At 46.0% G+C, this 19,308-nt stretch overlaps 1 protein-coding gene across 2 annotated transcripts in view; it reads right to left on the bottom strand.

Moving 5' to 3' along the window:
- Positions 1-18,314, bottom strand: part of SIN3A (SIN3 transcription regulator family member A) — a 67,434-nt gene extending 49,120 nt beyond the window's left edge. Inside the window, exon 1 of one of the 2 annotated variants that reach the window (XM_061394775.1) lies at positions 18,218-18,314. The gene's annotated coding sequence lies outside the window, so the exon portion shown is untranslated. Of the gene's footprint in view, positions 1-13,902; positions 13,992-18,217 lie in introns of those variants that run through there. The other variant, XM_061394774.1, reaches the window with a different exon arrangement.
- Positions 18,315-19,308: the final 994 nt, after the last annotated feature.

Genomic DNA, 19,308 nt, shown 5'->3' with positions numbered 1-19,308 from the left:
GGTGCTACTATTCTCTATTTTATAAATAAGGAAACTGAAACACAAAGATTAAGTAAATTGCCCAATGTTGCACAGCTATGAATCCACGAAACCTGCCTCCAGAGCCTGGATTCTTAACCATCTCACAATCCTACCTCACACAGAAGAGAAGACAAACAGGAAAGAAGAGTTCCTTTACTAATTTAACACACACACACGTTGAGCAACTTCTGCTTTAACTTCTCACACACTTACTTACTTACTTACTCATTCATCCTTTCTTCAGCCTTACCCAACAGCAGGCATGCTCTGGCAACACTCATTCATTCATTTAGCAAATATTTAGATATGAAGGTGGTATATGAAGATATGAAGGTGATTTCAACCCATGCCCTAGAAAACTTTGAAAGCTAGTTGGAGGGACTTTCCTGATGGTTCAATGGTTAATTAAGACTCCATGCTGCCAATGTGGGTGGGTGGTGGGGGTGGGTTCAATCCCTGGTCATGGAATTAAGATCTCAGCTACCATGAGATGCGACAGAAAGATTAAAAACAAAACGCTAGTTGGAAAGACCATATACAACCTCACTAGTAATATAAAGTAAAATGATTACCCAAAGGAACTAGCAAAAATTAAAAAGAGAATGATGATATTCAGTGTAGGTGAGAGTACATGGAGACACTACTGGTGGTAATTGGTAAAGACTATTTGGTTGGCAACTTCCAGGCTTTTATTAAATTTTTAAAGCAAATTGAAAATGTGCATACCCTTTAACCACCTAACAATTCCACTTCTAGGTCCCTATCCTATATATCTGCCAAGTATATTTACTGCAGCAAAATTCACTGCAGCAAAGTATGAAAATTTTAAATGTCTATCAATAGCTAAGTAAACTGGATCATCCATATTTAGAAAACGATGTAGTAATTAGAAGGATTAGGGTTCATCTACAGGGAAAGGCAGAATAGTGAAAAAAATGAGCTACAGAGTATATACAGTGTGCTCTCAACACAGACACAATGTACTTTTTAGATTTCGCATTTCATTGTGTGTAAATTCTAGAAACAAGTATTGAAGTCTAGATAAGGAGATGCATGCTCAAGCACTTAGATAAAAGTATAGAGAACTCCCTGGAGGTCCAGTGATTAGGACTCTGTATTTTCACTGCAGAGGGCCCCAAGAGAGTGTACCAATGTCCGAAATGTTCTTAGAATATCACCAAGAAATTAGTTTGGATTAACAGATGATGGAATGGAAAGATGGATATATAATAAAACAAGTACTGTAAAAACGGAAATAGTAAAATTCAGGTAGTGTGTGTATGTGGGTGTCAACTATAAAGTTGTATCAAGTCGTGGGAGGAAAAGCTAATAATACAAACTAGTTCACAAGTGATACAAACAAGCACTATCAACTGGGAAGGGAGTAGAAATGTGTACACTGAGAAAGATCCTATACGGAGCAGGTAATAGTTATATTTTGAAAATTAGGGATGAACCATGGGAGTATACAGGATGAATTAAAATATTATAGTAACTTGGACTTATAGGCAGTAAATAGCTATATAAAATTTTTGTCAATTTATCCATCCTACAAATAGTTCCTGAGTGCCAAGCCCTGTGCTTAGGGTGGGGGCCCCAGCACCGACAAGGACGTTCCCTGATCCACAACAGCCAAGTCCTGCCCATCTGATTGCTACCAGCTCCTCACAACCCTGCTGTGGACTGAGCACACTCAAAAGCCTTCTATCTGAAGGGAAACTGATAATCAAAGAAATTAAGCGACTTATTCAAGGTCACATAGCTGGTTAAAGGAACAAAAAGGTCGATACTCTTTCTCCTTGGAATACATGATGTATCTGGAGTAGAAATACTGGACAGACCAGAGGATCCTCCCTATAGAGAGGTACAGTATAATTCGAAACCATAAAGTATCTGAACACCAGATGATGGAGCCGCAAGAGTTAGAAAACTACTTTCAAGCCCCGATTCAGTTGACATGATTTTCATCTGCGACTATGGTCTCCAACTGTTTCAGATTTGGAGGTTACCCTGTTATCAAAGCTCTAATCTAAGAAGGCAGAATTTAAAAAGAAAAAAAAAAAAAAGCACTCTAAGGGATAGAAACTAGTAAAGAAAGCCAAATGTGAACAAACAATAGCACAGAACACTAAAAAGTCATCAGGTCATTTGTTATAATAAAAAGTGGGAACAGCTCCAGATCATCAGGCAAAGTAATCATAATTCCCAAATAAAGTAAGTAGAGCAGGATAATTCTGACATTGCAGGGGAGTCTTCTGGAGCAGGACAGAACAACGAGGCGCGAACAGGACACAGTTCAGACAGAAGGGCAGGGTAAAAGCTGACCCACTCAGGACAAGAAAAATAAAAGCCAATTTTCTAGTTTTACAAACTAAATGTCTTTAACCACAATAAAGTGTTGGCCTCTGAGAAATCCAGAAATTTCTTCATAATTACTAAAATCTAAATGGAAAAGTCCAACTTTAAAGAATCTTTTAATTTAGATTAAATTTCACACATTGGCTTAAATGCAAACAACAATTTTTTCAGTCAAGATAAGTTCAAAGTAATAGTGTGCATGGAACATACCACCTTATTATGGAGGGTTTTAACACACAACCTTCTTTTTGAAATGCACTTAACTTATGGCTGACCCTTTAGTGCCTCTTGCTTTTGTGTCAGTATTATCTTGAATTAGGCATACTTTAAAGATCTTTTATTTATAGAGTAAAAGAAAAATCTAAAATTATTCTCTCCTACTACATCACATGAAATCACATAAAATGTGTCCTGGTCAGTTTTATTTCAATGAATACTCTTGAAAAAATGGAAAGTTTCTCTTAAAAAGTAAAGAAATTTTTGCCAAAGCACAAGTGACTATAATTACTTCAACCCAGTAAAACTCCTGTCACATTCTACTTCAAAATCTGTCCAAAAAATCCACTTCTGGATTTAAATCTGCTAGAAAGTGAAAAAAATGTTTCCAGAATGAAAAAGTCAATCCATTTAGATTTCCCACATTACTTAGAAGAATCACTCAACAAAATTAACAACCCATTTTCCTCAAAATACCACAAGATACAATGCCCAAGCCTCCCCTGAAACGTAGTTTCACATTTCCCTGAAGAGGCAGTTCCCCAATCTGGGGAGATTCTGCCCCCTCCAGGGTGCATCTGGCAATGTTAGAAGACATTTTTTGTTGTCACAATTCCAGAAGAGGGGTGCATCTTATGAATGGAGACCAGGGACCACACACTGCAGTGTACAGGACAGTTCCCCACGACAGAGAGTGATTCAGTCCCAAATATTAATAGAGCCACGGCTGAGAAACCTGGATTAATATAATGACAATCCCATTTGATATATACCTTTTGTGAGCTTTGGTGAAGTTATGTCATACTACAGCGTGACAACAATTTTTAAAAAGGTGATTCAGGACAATCATCTTGTATGTGCAGATGCTAACACTGCTTTCTTTACAACATGTGATTTACCTTTAACCCCAGTATGCCAGAAAAACTTATCATTAAACATTTGAGCTAGAAACACCTTTATTAGAAATTTCAGTGAGAATTTAAGCTGCAAATCCAAATTTTTAGTCCACATCTCTCTGATTTTGAAGATATGCTGCTGCTGCTGCTAAGTCGCTTCCGTCGTGTCCGACTCTGTGCGACCCCATAGACGGCAGCTCCCCCATCCCTGGGATTCTCCAGGCAAGAACACTGGAGTGGGTTGCCATTTCCTTCTCCATTTGAAGATATATATAACCAAAATAAGCAATATCCTTTAAAATGCAACTGACTAGCCATCAACTGTCATGCACAGACTTATCTCAAGTAAAGTTCTAGCTTATTATTACTTTGGGGTTTTTATTGGTTTTTGCCCTCATATCATCAAACACAACTTTGGGCATCTGTCCATTTACAAACTGTGTCAAGTAAGTTTTGGTAGAAGAATACCATTGTACATCCTTTTAGCAAATTGGAATGGTTTACACTCTTGTTGAAAATACTGCATTCCTAAGTCCTTCTAGTTGAATGATTCCTGGATGAGGACATCATATTCTAGCCTGCACCCTACCCTCAGAAATATATTGTCCACTCATAAACTCTTCAGTTTGAGAATATTCATCTAGGATATCATCAGCTAAAGCCTCAAAGTCATCAGCTTGGCTTATGCAATCAATTCTACCATCACCATCATAGCCAAGAGTGTTGCTATCTGTTGCATTGTTATTGTTTACTCACTAAGTCATGTTTAACTCTTTTGCGACCCCACAGACTGTGGCTCACCAGGCTCCTCTGTCCACGGAATTTTCCAGGCAAGAATACTGGAGTTGCCATTTCCTTTTCCAGGGGGTCTTCCTGACCCAGGGACTGAACCCACATCTCCTGCATTGGCAGGCGGATTCTTTACCACCAGCCACCAGGGATGCCCACTGTGCCCATTACTTTCATCTGTTAGTTCCTCTGATAACTGTGAAACGTCTTCCTCTGTTAGTTTTCCTCTTTGCCATTATTGGAGGAAAAGAAAAGATTACAGGTTATGAAATATGTTGAATGAAAGCTTATAAAAAACTATAAAAATAGCAGCATAAAGAACTGTCATCTACTCTTCACTCAGATAACTCAATTGGTAATATCTTACATAATGTTTCAGATGGCATCCCCCAACTTCTTTTATACTTTTTTGAAAGATGCTGTAATGCTTTGGGCAAAGCAGTAAGAAAACTACAGTAACGATGACTTAAAAATTTACTATTGTATCATTCTTCTAGGGTTTCCTAGGTGGTATAGTGGTAAAGAATCCACCTGCAATGCAGGAGATGAAAAAATACAGATTCGATCTCTGGATAAGGGAAGATCCCCTGGAGTAGGAAGTGGCAACCCACTCCAGCATTCTTGCCTGGGAAATCCCATGGACAAGGAGCCTGGTGGGCTATAGTCCATGGGGTCACAAAAAGTCGGACACAACTGAGTAGGCACGCATGCACACAACACATCCTTCTAGGCAATTCATCATTCTTCCACTTATTATTTTAGGTGTTTTTTTTAGCATAGTTGGGAATAATTGATCAGTAATAATAAAGTAATTCCTAAGATGATGAAAGACCAAAATGCTTCAAGATATAGGATAACTAAGGTCATCAAGATCCTACAACGTAGGTCAGATGTATAAACGGTAAAAGCTAGAGCCAGTTTATTCCATTAAAAAGAAAATAAGTAGATTTCCATTCTTTAAGACCTTTAATAAAGAATAAAGTCATGAAATATAAATTTTTACAGGTAGTTAATACTGCTCAAAAAAGAAACTCAAAAACTAAAATTGGGTCTAACTGACACTGATGTTATAGGCAAAAAATGGACAAGAAATCATTTTCTGATTTGATCACTGTATTGTAGTTTTATGTAAGATGCATTTGGGAGATCTGGGTGAAGGTTATATGGCAATTCTTTGTATTATTTTCTCAAGTTTTTAAAGTCTAAAATTATTTCAAAATGAAAAGTTTTAAAAACTGAATATTAACAGTAGAGGAATTTTAAAAAAGGAAATCATTGTGTATCCTTCTTCTCAAGGACATTAACATTTACTTCGTGTGACAAGGTTTCTATAAATTAACTGGCAAGTATAAAACAACAGATTAAGCTGCAGCTTTAAAGAAAGTATTATAAAGAACAGAACTCAAGGTGGTTCTGTGGATGATAGATGTGCCACTCACCTCATATTCCCTCTATTCTATTCACTCTATTTCTGCCCCCACACAGACATGGGCACACAAATCTTTAAGCATCACAGTCCTCCACTGTGCTTAGGATAGTGTTTTGCTGTGATGGAAACCAAATCATTCATTCACATATGAATGCAGCCTCTAATATTTAGTAAGCACATACTATGTGTCGGGCATTGTTCTAGGAGCCAGGGATATAGATGTAAATAAAATAAAACAAACTTCTCCTTCCTCAGGAAGTTTACATGTTTAAAAAAATATATTTATTTACTTGCCTGTGTCAGGTCTTACTTACAGCAGGCGGGATAGTTACTTGTGGCATGCGAACTCTCCACTGCGGCAAGTGCGATACAGTTACCTGCCAAGGGATCAAACCCAGACCCCCTGCACTGGACCACCAGAGAAGTCAGTCCCAGAAGTTTACATTGTAGTGGGAGAAATAAGATAACAGTGTTCAAAATATTAGACAGTGACACATGCTAAGAAGAAAAAGCAGAGGAGAATTTTTGAAATTTTAGGTAATAATGACCAAAGAATATCTCACTAATAAGGTAACTTATGAAATGAAGTAAATGAAGTAAGGGGCTGGCCATGTGTGGATCAGTAGAAGAAGCATTACAGGCAGAGGGGACAGCAAGTGCAGACTCTGACGTACATATGTGCTTGGCATTTTCCAAGAAAAGGGAAAGAGCCATGTAGTTGGAGTAGAATGGAGGAAAGACAGACTAGTAGGAAATGAAGTCAGAAAGGTAATGGAGTTGGGGGTTATGGGTAGAGAGTACACTTTTGTTCTCAGAGGTCATAATAAAGACTCATACTGAAATGGGAAGCCATTGGAGGGTTTTAAGCAGAGAATCACTTGGGTTGCTATGTTAAAAACAGATTGAAGAGTGGCAGTAACAAAACAGAACAGTTAAGGTGCTACTGAAATAATCCAAGCTAGAAAGAGAGATGTTAGTGACATTCACTGCTGTAGCTGGGGGTAGGGGGTGGAATTAAGTGGTCAAATTCTGGATAATTTTTTGAATATAGAGCAAATAGTATTTTTCTGCTGTGAATAAGAAAGAGGTCAAAGATGCCTATTTGCTATCCAAGAGGAAGTATGAAGTGGGCAACTGGATTTGTTCCTCTACAGTAGAGAGGAGAGGTTTCCAGTGATAGAAATTTGAGTTATCAGTATTGCCTAGATTTGGAAAGGCGTATGGTGCACAGTGTAGCTCTCCATAATCAAGCACATTCGCATTTCTGCACCAAGTGGGACAGCTCAGATCAGGCTGTGCCTCTGAATTCCTTATTACCAGATTCCAAACTTACCAAAATTTGGAAGTTGTGCCTCTGAATTCCAAACTTACCAAAACAAACAAAAATACTTGTATTTCAGAGCTGCAAATAAGGGATTGTGTCTCTGTATATCCTTCGACAGCCTGCAAGTCAGCAAGCCTAGCCCTGGAGGGTATCAACAGGACTGAGGAAACATTCACCACCACGATGCTGGTAAATACAACTAACATGCAGGCACTCACAAAGAAGTGTGCGTGAGGAAAACAAAAGCAAAAGGGAGGAGCTAAAAGGAGATGGATCAGTTAGAAATTCCTACCAATAAAAGCCCAACTAATTTTGAAGCCAACTGCCAACTAAACAGAGGTATCCTCTAGTTGTTTAGTCACTAAGCCATGTCTGACTCTTTGCAATCCAATGGACAACAGCACGCTAGGCTTTCCTGTCTTCCACTATCTCCTACAGTCTGCTCAAACTCATGTCCATTAAGTCAGTGATGCCATCCAACCATCTTATACTCTGTCACCTCCTTCTTCTCTTGCCCTCTATCTTTCCCAGCATCAGGGTTTTTTCCAATGACTCGGCACTTCGCATCAGGTGGCCAAAGCTTTGGAGCTTCAGCTTCAGTTCTTTCAATGAATATTCAGAGTTGATTTCCTTTAGGATTGACTGGTTTGACTTCCTTGCAGACCAAGGGACTCTCAGTCTTCTCTAGCACCACAATTTGAAAGCATCAATCCTTTGGTGCTCAGCCTTCTTTATGGTCCAGCTCTCACATCTGTACATGACTACTGGAAAAACCAAAGCTTTGACTAGATGGACCTTTGTCGGCAAAGTGATGTCACTGCTTTTTAATACACTGTCTAGGTTTGTCAGAGCTTTTCTTCCAAGGAGCAAGCGTCTTTTAATTTCATGGCTGCAGTCATCATCCGTAGTGATTTTGGAGCCCAAGAAAATAAATCTGCCACTGTTTCCATTTTTTTCCCCCATCTATTTGCCATCAAGTGATGGGACTGGATGCCTCGATCTTAATTTTTTGAATGTTGAGTTTTATGCCCGCTTTTTCACTCTCCTCTTTCACCCTCATCAAGAGGCTCTTTAGTTTCTCTTTGCTTCCTGCCATAAGGGTGGTGTCTTCTGCATACCTGAGGTTATTGATATTTCTCCCGGCAATCTTGATTCCAGATTGTGCTTCATCCAGCTTGGTATCTTGCATGATGTACTCTGTATATAAGTTAAATAAGCAGAGTGATAATGCACAACCTTGATGTACTCCTTTGAAAATTTTGAACCAGTTCATTGTTCCATTTCTGGTTCTAACTGTTGCTTCTTGACCTGAATGACTTGACAAGTTTCTCAGGAGGAAGGTAAGATGGTCTGATATTCCCATCTCTTCAAGAATTTTCCACAGTTTGTTGTGATCCAGTCAAAAGCTTTACCATAGGCAATGAAGCAGTAGATGTTTGTTTGGAATTCCATAGCTCTCTCTATGACCCAACGGATGTTGGCAATTTGATCTCCAGTTCCTCTGTCTCTTCTAAACCCAGCCCGTACACCTGGAACTTCTTGGTTCATGTACAGTTGAAGTCTAACTTGAAGTATTTTAAGCATTACCTTGCTAGCATGTGAAATGTGCGCAACTGTGTGGTAGTGTGAACATTCTTTGGGACTGGAATGAAAACTGACCTTTTCCAGTCCTGTGGCCACTACTGAGTTTTCCAAATTTATTGACATATTGAGTGCAGCACTTTCAGTTCAGTTGAGTTGTTCAGTTGTGTTCAAATCTTTGCGACCCCATGGACTGCAGTATGCCAGGATTCCTTGTCCATCACCAACTCCCAAAGCTTACTCAAACTCATGTCCATTGAGTCAGTGATGTCATGTAACCATCTCACTTTAACAGCATCATTTTTAGGATTTGAAATAGCTCAGCTGGAACTCCATCACCTCCACTAGCTTTGTTCACAGTAGTGCTTCCTAAGGCCCACTTGACTTCACACTCCAGGATGTCCTCTAGTTATCAAACTATAAAATGTCATCAGAGTTCAGTTTGTAAACTACTTATCTATGACCTATTGTATGCCAGGACTGTCCTAGACACTGAGGCTATGGAGAAAATAGTCCCAATCTATATGAACTGTGAGCTGCTGGTGCAGCTCTCCCTGAGGAAAATCAGTATCAGGTTGCTGTCCTGCAAATATACAAGGACAAAAAAAATATGCATTTGGTTATATCTGACAACAAATTCCACTGGGCATGTCTTTAGGGACTTTAGGGGAGAAGGGCTTCCCTTTTGAAGAAACAGACCCCAAAAGAAAATTACATAACTGAAGAGAAGTCAAAGGTTTTTAATGTGTTGTTAAAAGACAATTGGACAGATAATTGTATAAAGATAATTAAAATTCAAAATTTAAAAGATATCTGCCAGAAAAACAAAACTCCTTGAAATATTCAGAACTCAGACTACCCAAGTATGTTGCTGGATGCATCTCATTATTTGACCTTCATCTCAACAAAAAACAAAAACCAGGAATTAATTAAACTGTAACAAGAAAAATATTAAAATCCTAAGATACTACTTTGACTACTCACTTATTAAAGTAACAGAAACAGGAAGGTAGGTGGAGGAAAAGAAGTATTAGGAAATAACAGTTGCCCATATTAATAAAGTATCTTGAGCTTAACAGAGTAACAAGAAGTTACCCGAAGTTCATAATTTCTTCCCTGTGCTTCTTAACTACCTTCCTAAGCAGGGGAAGCAATCACATCTGCCAACTGAAGAGAAAAGGATTCACAAACTCTGGAAGACAGACAATCCACGTGCCATTTTCAATACAATGCCATCCTTTTTAACACTCCAAAGCATTCTCTGGGGTATTTTGAGAGATGTCTAACAACTCCCTTAAACTGGCTCTGATTTCAGACTCCTCCCTCCTGTTTCTTATTCAGTGTCCCTTCTTCCTCTTCCCACCAAAAGCTGGGCTCTCCGCTGAATTCCTTACAGCTCTCTGTACTTGCCTCTTATACATTCAAACTATACTGGCGTGTAGTAAAAATCACATTATATGTATATTTACCTTTCCTTCTAAGAATGTAAACTTTTCAGGGACAAAGACTCTTCCTGTGTCAATCCAGAGCTATTTAAGAAGATGCTCAATAACCTTAAAAAAAATTGTGAATCATTGTGTTGTACACTTGAAATTTATACAATACTGTACATCAACTATACCTGAACTTAAAAAAGGTGGTCAACAATGCATGTTGACTCATTTTACCTTTAGAATCTGAAGCTCAATCTTACCCTTCAAACGTGCCTTCAAAAGCACATTCCTGCTTCTTCCAAAAATTACACATAAAATTATCATATGTCTTAGCAATTTCACTTCCGGGTATATACATAGAAGAATGCGAAGTAGGTACTTGAAGAGATATTTATCCATCCATGTTCACAGCAGCATAGACAAGAAGTGGAATAGACACTATTCCACTTAGACAAGAAGTGGAAACAACCAAACATCTATCATATGGATAGACGAAATGTGGATGGAAGTGATGATTGCGCAACAATGTATATGCACTTAATGTCACTGAATCACACATTTAAAAATAGATAAAATTGTAAATTTTATATTATATGTTTTACTACAACCAGAAAAAAAACAAACACCACACTGCTCCTTCTCCATTTACTATCCTTAGACCAGAGGCAGCTGGAGTATAGCATTAAGAGCCTGGACTCTATAACCAGAATGCCTGGGTTCAGATTCTGCATTAGCCATTTACCATATGTCTAACTTCTCTGTCCCACTGTTTCCTCATCTTTAAAACAGATTTCATAGTACCTACTACACAGTGCTGTAGTCAGCATTAAACATTAATAAATGTTTAATACTTAAGTCAGTGCCTGGGGCATAGTAAAGGGCTCAGTAAGTGTTAAGTTCTTATTATTACTCAAGAAGAGAGACAAAGTGTAGTTTGAAAAAGCATTTAACATCATCTTTATAAGACTCTATAGAAAATAAAGCTTAACAAATTCTTGATTGATAGAGTTATCCAGAAGAGTAAGAAAGCCTTTGAAAGCACTGCCCTAGATTACTGAATGCCATGGATACAATCTTTTAATTCCAACTAAAATTCACAGCCATTAACATCAGCCTGGCAAAGATCTTCAGCATCTTGTCTGTTTGCACTGAAGATGCAAACAGGATTATGTTTTGCCAGGAATCTTATCAAATTACTACATAACTCCGTCCTAAAAAAAAAAAAAAGTTTTTTTTTTTCTAAACTGTTTAGGTGAAACCTTAATTACAAAATGCAAATCTATCTAGGGTCTTTGACAAAACTATATGATACTGATATTTGATATTAACTTTCTTAATACAGCGTTATTTAGGCTCTTACTTGAAATCTTAAAGTCTACGTGGGACTTCTGACCCTGGCTCAGTCTTCAAGGGCATGAATTAGGTCTTCTATGTTTCCCAGCACACAGCATTACAAATAGTGGGAATTATGTGCTGACCAAACTTTCCTCAATGGAAATTCTCTGCTATTTTCACCAACTTTATCAGTTTATAGAAACAGGGAAAATACCCAGGTTTCGTGTCTCCACAGCACTAACACACTCTACTACAGTCACCACTAACCAAATTAAAGTTACTGTTGCCACTGCTACTTCTTTAGCTAAGAAGGTGGGACTCAATCTCTTCACATGAGTATAGCACAGGACACCAAGCTCTCAGTCCCAAATGAGCAAAGCACAAATCCAGAATCCAACTTCAGTTTAGCTTCCCTGGTGGCTCAGACGGTAAAGCGTCTGCCTGCAACGCGGGAGACCTGTGTTCGATTCCTGGGTAGGGAAGATCCCCTGGAGAAGGAAATGGCAATCCACTCCAGCACTCTTGCCTGGAAAATCCCATGGACAGAGGAGCCTGATAGGCTACAGTCTATGGGGTCGCAGAGTCGGACACGGCTGAGCAACTTCACTTCACTTCAGCTAACTAGCCAGAGGGCTTGATAAGATATTAAGGAATAAACAAACATATTTGTCCCATGTTTATTTTCTCATGAAAAATATCGAAAACACAAGTAATTTCCTCTTAAGAAAAGAGAATGTCTCCGGCGCTCAGGGCCGGTACACTGGGATGACCCTGAGAGATGGGATGGGGAGGGAGGTGGGAGGGGGGTTCAGGATGGGGGACACATGTATACCCACGGCTGGTTCATGTCAATGTATGGCAAAACCCACTACAATATTGTAATTAGCCTCCAATTAAAATAAATTAAAAAAAAAAAAAAGAATGTCTCAACTCCACGCAAAATCCTCAAATAAAGTGGTTCATTAACCTTGAAATGTCCTAAAGCAATTTCCAAATACAGACTGCAGGGCAAGAGTACGTAAGTCACATACATAAGGCTCAATACACTAGCCTCAAATTCACCCTTCTCTAATAAAATAGGGTAAGAACATTATGCTTTATAAATATAAATAGAAAGTGGTCTAGATGTTCTAACAGAATTACATAAAACCAGATTTTTCAAGAACACCTAAAGTTACCTAAAGGGCAACTTACTTATTTGTGAAATTAAGTAGCAGACCAGCTGTACAATTAGGGCATTCAAAAAATGCAGGAGCTGAAGAAACTGGAATATTTTATTCAAAGTCTCAGGGTTTTTTTTTAATTACCGTTTTTGATAAAAAAAAAAATCATTTAGTAAAATGCAAATCCAACACTTCCTTTTCTAAATCTCAGTCTTGTGAAGAGAAGCTTTCTCAGCCTTCCCTTGGCTAACTGGATTTGAAGTTCTATGGCAAAGAAACAGTGGCCAAGTCTAACTAACTACCCACCATCCCATTGGCTTAGAGGAAGCCCCGCCCCGTTCAGCCTCGGTAACCCAACATCAAGGGAACTCCAGGAAAGGTTGTCCCCGGCCACATTTCTAGTCTCTGATGACTCTCCGCCCCTCCCCCCAACCAGCACCGCTGCGGAAGCACGGTCTCAGCACGAGCAGCCCTCGACCGCAGACTGCAACGAAAGGACCTTGAGCACCTCGCCCCAAGAATTACAACCAAGAGGGCAGTGAAGTGGACCACGCTCCCACTCTCCAGGCTGCACAGTGCCATCCATGCTGCACCGAGTAAAGCAGAGACAACAGCTCTGGCACCTGACTCTCGGGCCCCGGCAAAAGGCTTGGCCGAGCCACAAGAGAAAGTCCTGACACCTCTACAGATCGCAGTCTGGGGGCTCCTCCCACCCCAAGGAGACGTAGGGCGGGGCAGATCTAGGCGCCGCGACTCTCAGCCAGACAGGACAGCGGGCTTTCCCGAGCCCCGCCTCACTTGCCAAGGAGGCGGAAACCCGGGAAAGGGGGAGGACGGCCAGGGGGAGTGGCATCGCCGCTCCGTACGGCCCCTCCGGCCAACCGGATCCCAGGAAGGCGGAGGAAGCCAGATTTCACGCCCCCTCCCTGCCGCGCCCCGAAGCCACAGGCGGGAGACCCCCAGCCCGTGTCCCAGCCCCAGCAGGCCAGTGCTAGGCCGCCCAGCCGAGGCCCCGCCCAACCAGGGAAGACTGGAGGGGTGGTCGGCGGCAAAGAGCACTCAGCATAGGGCCCAGCCCCGCCCCTTTCTCCACAATCGCACGCGCGCGCCGGCCCCGCCCCTGAGCGGCGGCGCGAGAGCCCGCCCCCTCCGCGCGCACCGGGACTACGCTCTCCTCCCCCTCCCGCACCGAGAGCTACCCCGCTCCGCCCCCCACCCCCCTCACACATCCACACGCCTCCCGCCCTCCTGCTCTACGGGAAGCCGAGGAGGTCAGCCCCCCCCAAATACACACCCTCGCTCCGGCGTTACCCGCCACCAGGCTCCCCGCCCCGACCCCGGCCCGGCGTGCTCTCACCGCAAAGCTGCCTCGGCCGCTCCTCACTGCGTGTCCCTCTCGGCGTGAGCCTCTGGGGCAGGGAGGCCCCAAGAACCGCGCGGAGCACAGGCCCGCCAAAGCGGACTGGCAGCCGCCCCTCCGCTAACGGAGCGGTCACAGGCCCCAGTGCCCAGACTGGGAAGGAGGGAGGGAGGGAGGGAGGGAAACTCCGAGGGGGGAAGGGGAGGGGGGGAAGATGGAGAAACCGTCTCCGCCGCCTCTACCGCCGCGGCCGCTTCTCTGTTACCCGGGAAATCCCGCCCACTCGCCCGGCCCGCCCCGCAGAGGGAAGACTCAACTTCGCTCCGCACAGGCCGTACTATCCGCCCGTCAAAGATATAGCCAATCGCTGTGCTCTGCCTTCTGATGCCCGCCCCTTCCCCCCCGGCTGGGAGGGTAGAGGGGGGGGAGCCGCTCACCTTCTCCACGCCCCTATTGGCGGGGAGCTTCCCTAACTCAACCCCGCCTATTGGAGACGAATTGCTGAATCCCACCCCCAAGCCACAATACTATTGGAGGAAACAGGGAAGCTCTTCGCATCTTATTGGAGGACTCTACATGTCCCGCCCCGTGCCGTCTCAGCTACAGGCCCAAAAACTCGGCTCCCGCCCTCGCCGGTCACCGCATTGGAAGGCTACCCCTAGCTCTCCGGCTGCCCCAGGAAGGTAAGTAACCGATGTGGGGTAAAATGTCCGTGAGCAGGCTCCTCCTACCGCACTGCCGGGCCAGGCCCCGCCTCCAACCATCAGACTGGCTATCTCGGCGCCGGTAGGAGCCTCTATTGGCCAGGATGCCCGTCTAGGAAGCAGCTGACTCCGCCCTGCGCGAGGAGGCTGAACCTTAGCAGTCCTTTTGTGGAATGTTTACACTAGAGACTGAAGCGCAGAGAGTTCCAGGGCCTGTAACAGGAGGTGATGCGGAGCGCAGCAGCGGGAATCCGATGCCTTGGGATCTGAAAGGGAGAGGCAGCAGCATTGCCACCGTGGAGGACCCCCTTACAAAGGGAAAGAGAATCTCATCCTTCCCATCCAGTTCTCTACAGTTTACATTTCTGCAGAATGCCTCTTTGTAGACACAAATACGCAGAGCAGCCGACAGCTCCTTTCAGTAAGTAGAATACAGAATTAAGGGCTGGAGATCAAAGTCGAGGAAGAGCTCCAGCGGTTGTTCAGCCCGCAGCTAGGGGTGGCTGCATACTTTTAACACCGACACTCCCTAAACCTGAATATGCAGTCCTAAGAGGGCGGAGATAACCAAAATGAGGGCAGGGCTCTAACAGCCAACGCCCTGGCAAGCCTCTGAAAGGCGGAGCGTGAAGCGTACGGCAATTGCGATCTCCAGGGTAGATCTGGAGGCATCAGACTCGACGAACTGAGGAGACCAAACAGGCCATGGCATAAATGAATCTTGCACCACACTTCAGAGAAATGATAAAAGCTCCAGAGTTGGAAACGGAATAAGAACAGCTGTTCCCTCCTCCTTGGTCAGTGAGTGTTAAGGACAGTTCCTAGGCCCTCTCAGTTTAGGTAATATGGTCTTGAACACAGACGAGGTGCTAGCGATATCTAGGTGGCTTTTATTTATTCACTAAATAGGGCGAACTGACGCTGGCTTTGCTTTGGGGGGCGCTCATGGAGCGCCAGGAGAGGAGGGGGCGGGACTAGAGTTTTCCCGCTCTCTTCCGCAAAAAGGCTACTCCCCTAAGAGAGCCGAGTCCGTATCCAAGAGGCAGGCCCCAGGTAGCTCACTCCCAGGTCCTTTCTTGTCCTTCCTCCGTAATCCGCCGGAGACCACAAGAAATGAGCGCTGGCAACAGGTGGGCCGGACTCCAAACCGGAAGGACAAGGCAGCGAACTGTGAACTTCATCAATAGCCGACAGATGGGAACAATCTCCCTGGGAGCCAAACCCTGCCCCAGGACGGAGCTCAAAAAACAAGTCACACGTACGAAACAAACGAGACCCCCAGGCCAAACCTCTAGGAGGTTACGAAGAAGAGGCAAATATGCAGAACTGGGTCTTCCTCCTCTCCTTGCACTGGGTGCCACACGGCGTTCCCACCTGGACATCAAGAACCATTTGGAACTCTAGCAGAATTGGGCCGCTCTCGACTTCTCTGTCAGCAGGGGATGAGCTGCCCTGGATATTGCCTAAAGCATCCACGGCAATCCTAGGTTGCTCAGAGGTTTTGATAAAGCTTAGTAAGGACAGCGGCTGCCTTGTGCTGGAAGGAAAACGCACTTGGCAGCGTCTGCAGCGTTCTGAACCTTAGGCTTAGGGCGGTCTCCGGGAAGTTGAGTCGCGAGAAAAGCCAAGATGCAGGGTCAGAACTTTAGTACTTGGCGAGGAAGGACAGACCACACCTCCTCCTCCCAACCCTTGCAGAACCGCGAGAGCAAAGCCCCCCAAAGCCACCCTACACCGTCAACCCCTAACTTCAAAGCGAAGGCTACCAGATCTCGAGCCTTGGAGGAAACATCGTGTGCCTTCTCGGCTCTCCCCGCCCCCCTTGCCAAGAGCTCCAAGCCCGGGACTTCCGGGCGGGAGGACTGTTCGAAGGAGCAAGGCGCGCCTTACACATGTGCTGAGCGCGCACACACGCTAGGGGAGGGGGCGGGGAACAGGGTTGGACTTCCCCCTCCAAGCTCGCTCCCCCGTAGGGGGCGGGACTATCCACCCCACCAATCAGAAGTAGGGGCGGACCCTTGCGCCTCACGTAAGCCGCAGGAATCCTCCCTCCGCCCTTCACGGAAAAAAATCCTAGCAACTTAAACTCCAGCCCGGCCTCCGATAGGCGGAGCTGGGAAGAATGTCGTCCAATCAACAACCGAGCAGGAAAAAAGGGAGCCTCGCCCAGCCAGTGGAAAACAAGAGAAGGCGGGCCCTCTGAAGAAGCCCGAGACGGGTGGAAGAGAGAAGGGAAGGCCCCGCCCCTCAGTTCGCCTCCAGGCCGGTTGCACAAGCCGTCGCCGGAGTATAGTAAACAGGCTAGGCCAAGGAGTGGAAGCAGGGGTAGTCTGGCGCTCCAAGGGCCGGGCCCCTGCGCCTTCTCTCCTGGCGTCGCCCCGCCCGAGCTCCGCGGTTCGCGCCGGCGCCCCGCCCCCCAGCCCGCGGCCGCCATCCCGGTTGACAGGCGCGCCCCCCGCGCCCCTCCCGCCCGCTGATGCATTTCCTTTTCCCGATTCCGAGCGTGGAGACTGTTTGCCCAGTTTCCGACCTTCACTGCCCCTTTCAGGCTACCCCCTCGTGGGCGCGCTCACTCGCCGGTGCCCCCGCCCCCGCCCCTTCCGCGGGCGAGCAGCACGGCAGGGGGAGGGGAAAGGAGCCGCCGTCGCCGCCTTGGGGTGGGCGGGGAAGGAGGCAGCTCCATGTTTGCAAAGGGATCAGCTGGGGCTGCGGGTCGAAGCCGACGAGTTCCTGGAGGTTTTCCACACCCCCGGGCCGGGTTCCGGCGCCGAACGTTGGCTCTCCTGCCACGGCCCTGGAGTTCGGAGAGCTCACACCGGCGCATGGGTCTACTGCCGAGGCGCTGGGGCTCTTTCCGGTGGCCTCCCCCGCCCCCGACCGCCCCTCCCGCAAGTCCGGCGTTGCCCCCGCCCCCAGAGTCCATAACAACCGCGGGCCCAGGAGCCCGCGCCTCTTCTGAGCGCGCCCACCGCCCCCTCCGACAAGTTTGCGGACAGAAACAAAACCCTTGGGCGGCTGCCGCCCTCGCCCAGCGTGGTTAGCGGGGAAAGCTGCGGGCCTGGGCTCGCTCGCTAACTCCAGCTCTCGACCAACTCCGGGCGGTTTGGTGGGCCCGGCCGGCTGAGCTCAGGCCGCCGCCCCCTGCCGAGCCCGCGCGCCGCAGCTCGGGCCCGGTTCCAGTCGGTGTACGGAATCTCCCCTTTTTTCTTCTTTACAATAATTTTTTAAGGCATTCCAGGAGCGCGAGGGATCTCCTCCTGCCGGCCCCTTACCCAGCCCGCCGCCGAAACCTACCGAAACCGACCGCTCGGTGAAATAAACTAGGCAGCACGGCCGGCACACTGGCGACCCCGGGTCGGGCCGACCCCCTCCCCGCGGATCTGGCCCGGCTTGGAAACACACACTGGCGAGCGGGCGGCGCCAAGAGCTCTCCTTCCTGGCCTGCCCCTCGCCTCCCTCGGCCGCCGGACTCCAAGCCTCCCCTAGCTCCGTCCCAGGGCCCGCGGCGCCTGCACCATGGCTGACTGGTCAAAGGGACCGGCCGGCAAACAAGCCCCCCAAACGCCCGAGATTGGGGAGACCAAATTAAAAGCAGCTGTTTAACATACCTTCCGAGCCAGGCGAGGAGTCCTGAATGGGGGGGAACGCCCCCCACGGGCCATTGGCTCCCTGGTGCTCGCGTCAGTCATCCTGGGCCCGCCTCCTCCCCTTGCTCCACCTCTTCCCCTTCATTGAACGCCCCCTCCCTCCAAAAAATAGAAATAAATTAATTAAACTAGCTCTGAGTGGGAGGCGCAACCATGGCAGAGGGCCCCTTCTCTACCGCACCGCCGCTTGGAGTTACTTGAGGCCCTTGGACTGGAAGGAGACCTCCTGGGACTCGAAGATCCGCTGGGTGAACCTGGAGGAGGAGCTATTGGGGCTACCCGGCCCCCACAACCTTCTTACACACACCCCATTTGGAACTGGGCAGAGGGGGCGGGTGAGGATACCCTAGCGACTGACTGGAATGTCCCGACTCCCCTGGCTGTGTAACCTAACCGTGTCCGGCGCCTGCCTAAAAACTGAGCTGTGTACGCGGGAAGTCCTGCCTTCGGGGTAACAGGCACTTGCCTGAGCACCTACAGGGGTGAGGCAGACACATTCATACCGCACCTGCTGCTTTTTGCCATTACAGAAACTGAATGAGATGCTCACTCTGTGCCCTCGTAGGGCTTCAGACCTAGCTGAAGAGAGGATACAGAAAGAGCTAAGGCAATTTGGAAATGTATGTAGAGACGCCTCCAGAGGCTCAGAGCAGGGAGATTCTTCTAGCTGAGGAAAACTGGGTGAAGCCTTCATGGAGGAGGTGGCACTCAGGCAGAAACGGAGGGGCAACTAACTCATTTTCAGCAAAACACACAAAATGATAAATGCAAAGCCGTATTAAAAGCTTCTCCAAGTGTGGCTATAGTAACGAAAACCAGAGTTGGAAAGATGGAGTCAAAGAGCAGAAGACTTTTCTACCTTGTTAAAATTCTTAGACTTGTATAGCAGAATATACAAGCAGCATGCTGGGTCACAGGACCACAGGCCCAGAACTACCATTTAAGATGCTCAACATCCCAGCAGCTGGATGAATTCTGAGGGTGGGTTGAAAGAAGGGTGCCTACAAGCAGCAAGGTGAGGCAGAAAGGCTTGTAATGACCGGGTTGAAGAC

This window comes from Bos javanicus, chromosome 21, assembly GCF_032452875.1.
Source record: "Bos javanicus breed banteng chromosome 21, ARS-OSU_banteng_1.0, whole genome shotgun sequence".
NCBI lineage: Eukaryota > Metazoa > Chordata > Mammalia > Artiodactyla > Bovidae > Bos > Bos javanicus.
The sequence above is the reverse complement of the archived record's forward strand: the minus strand, read 5'-3'. Positions and strand labels throughout refer to the sequence as shown.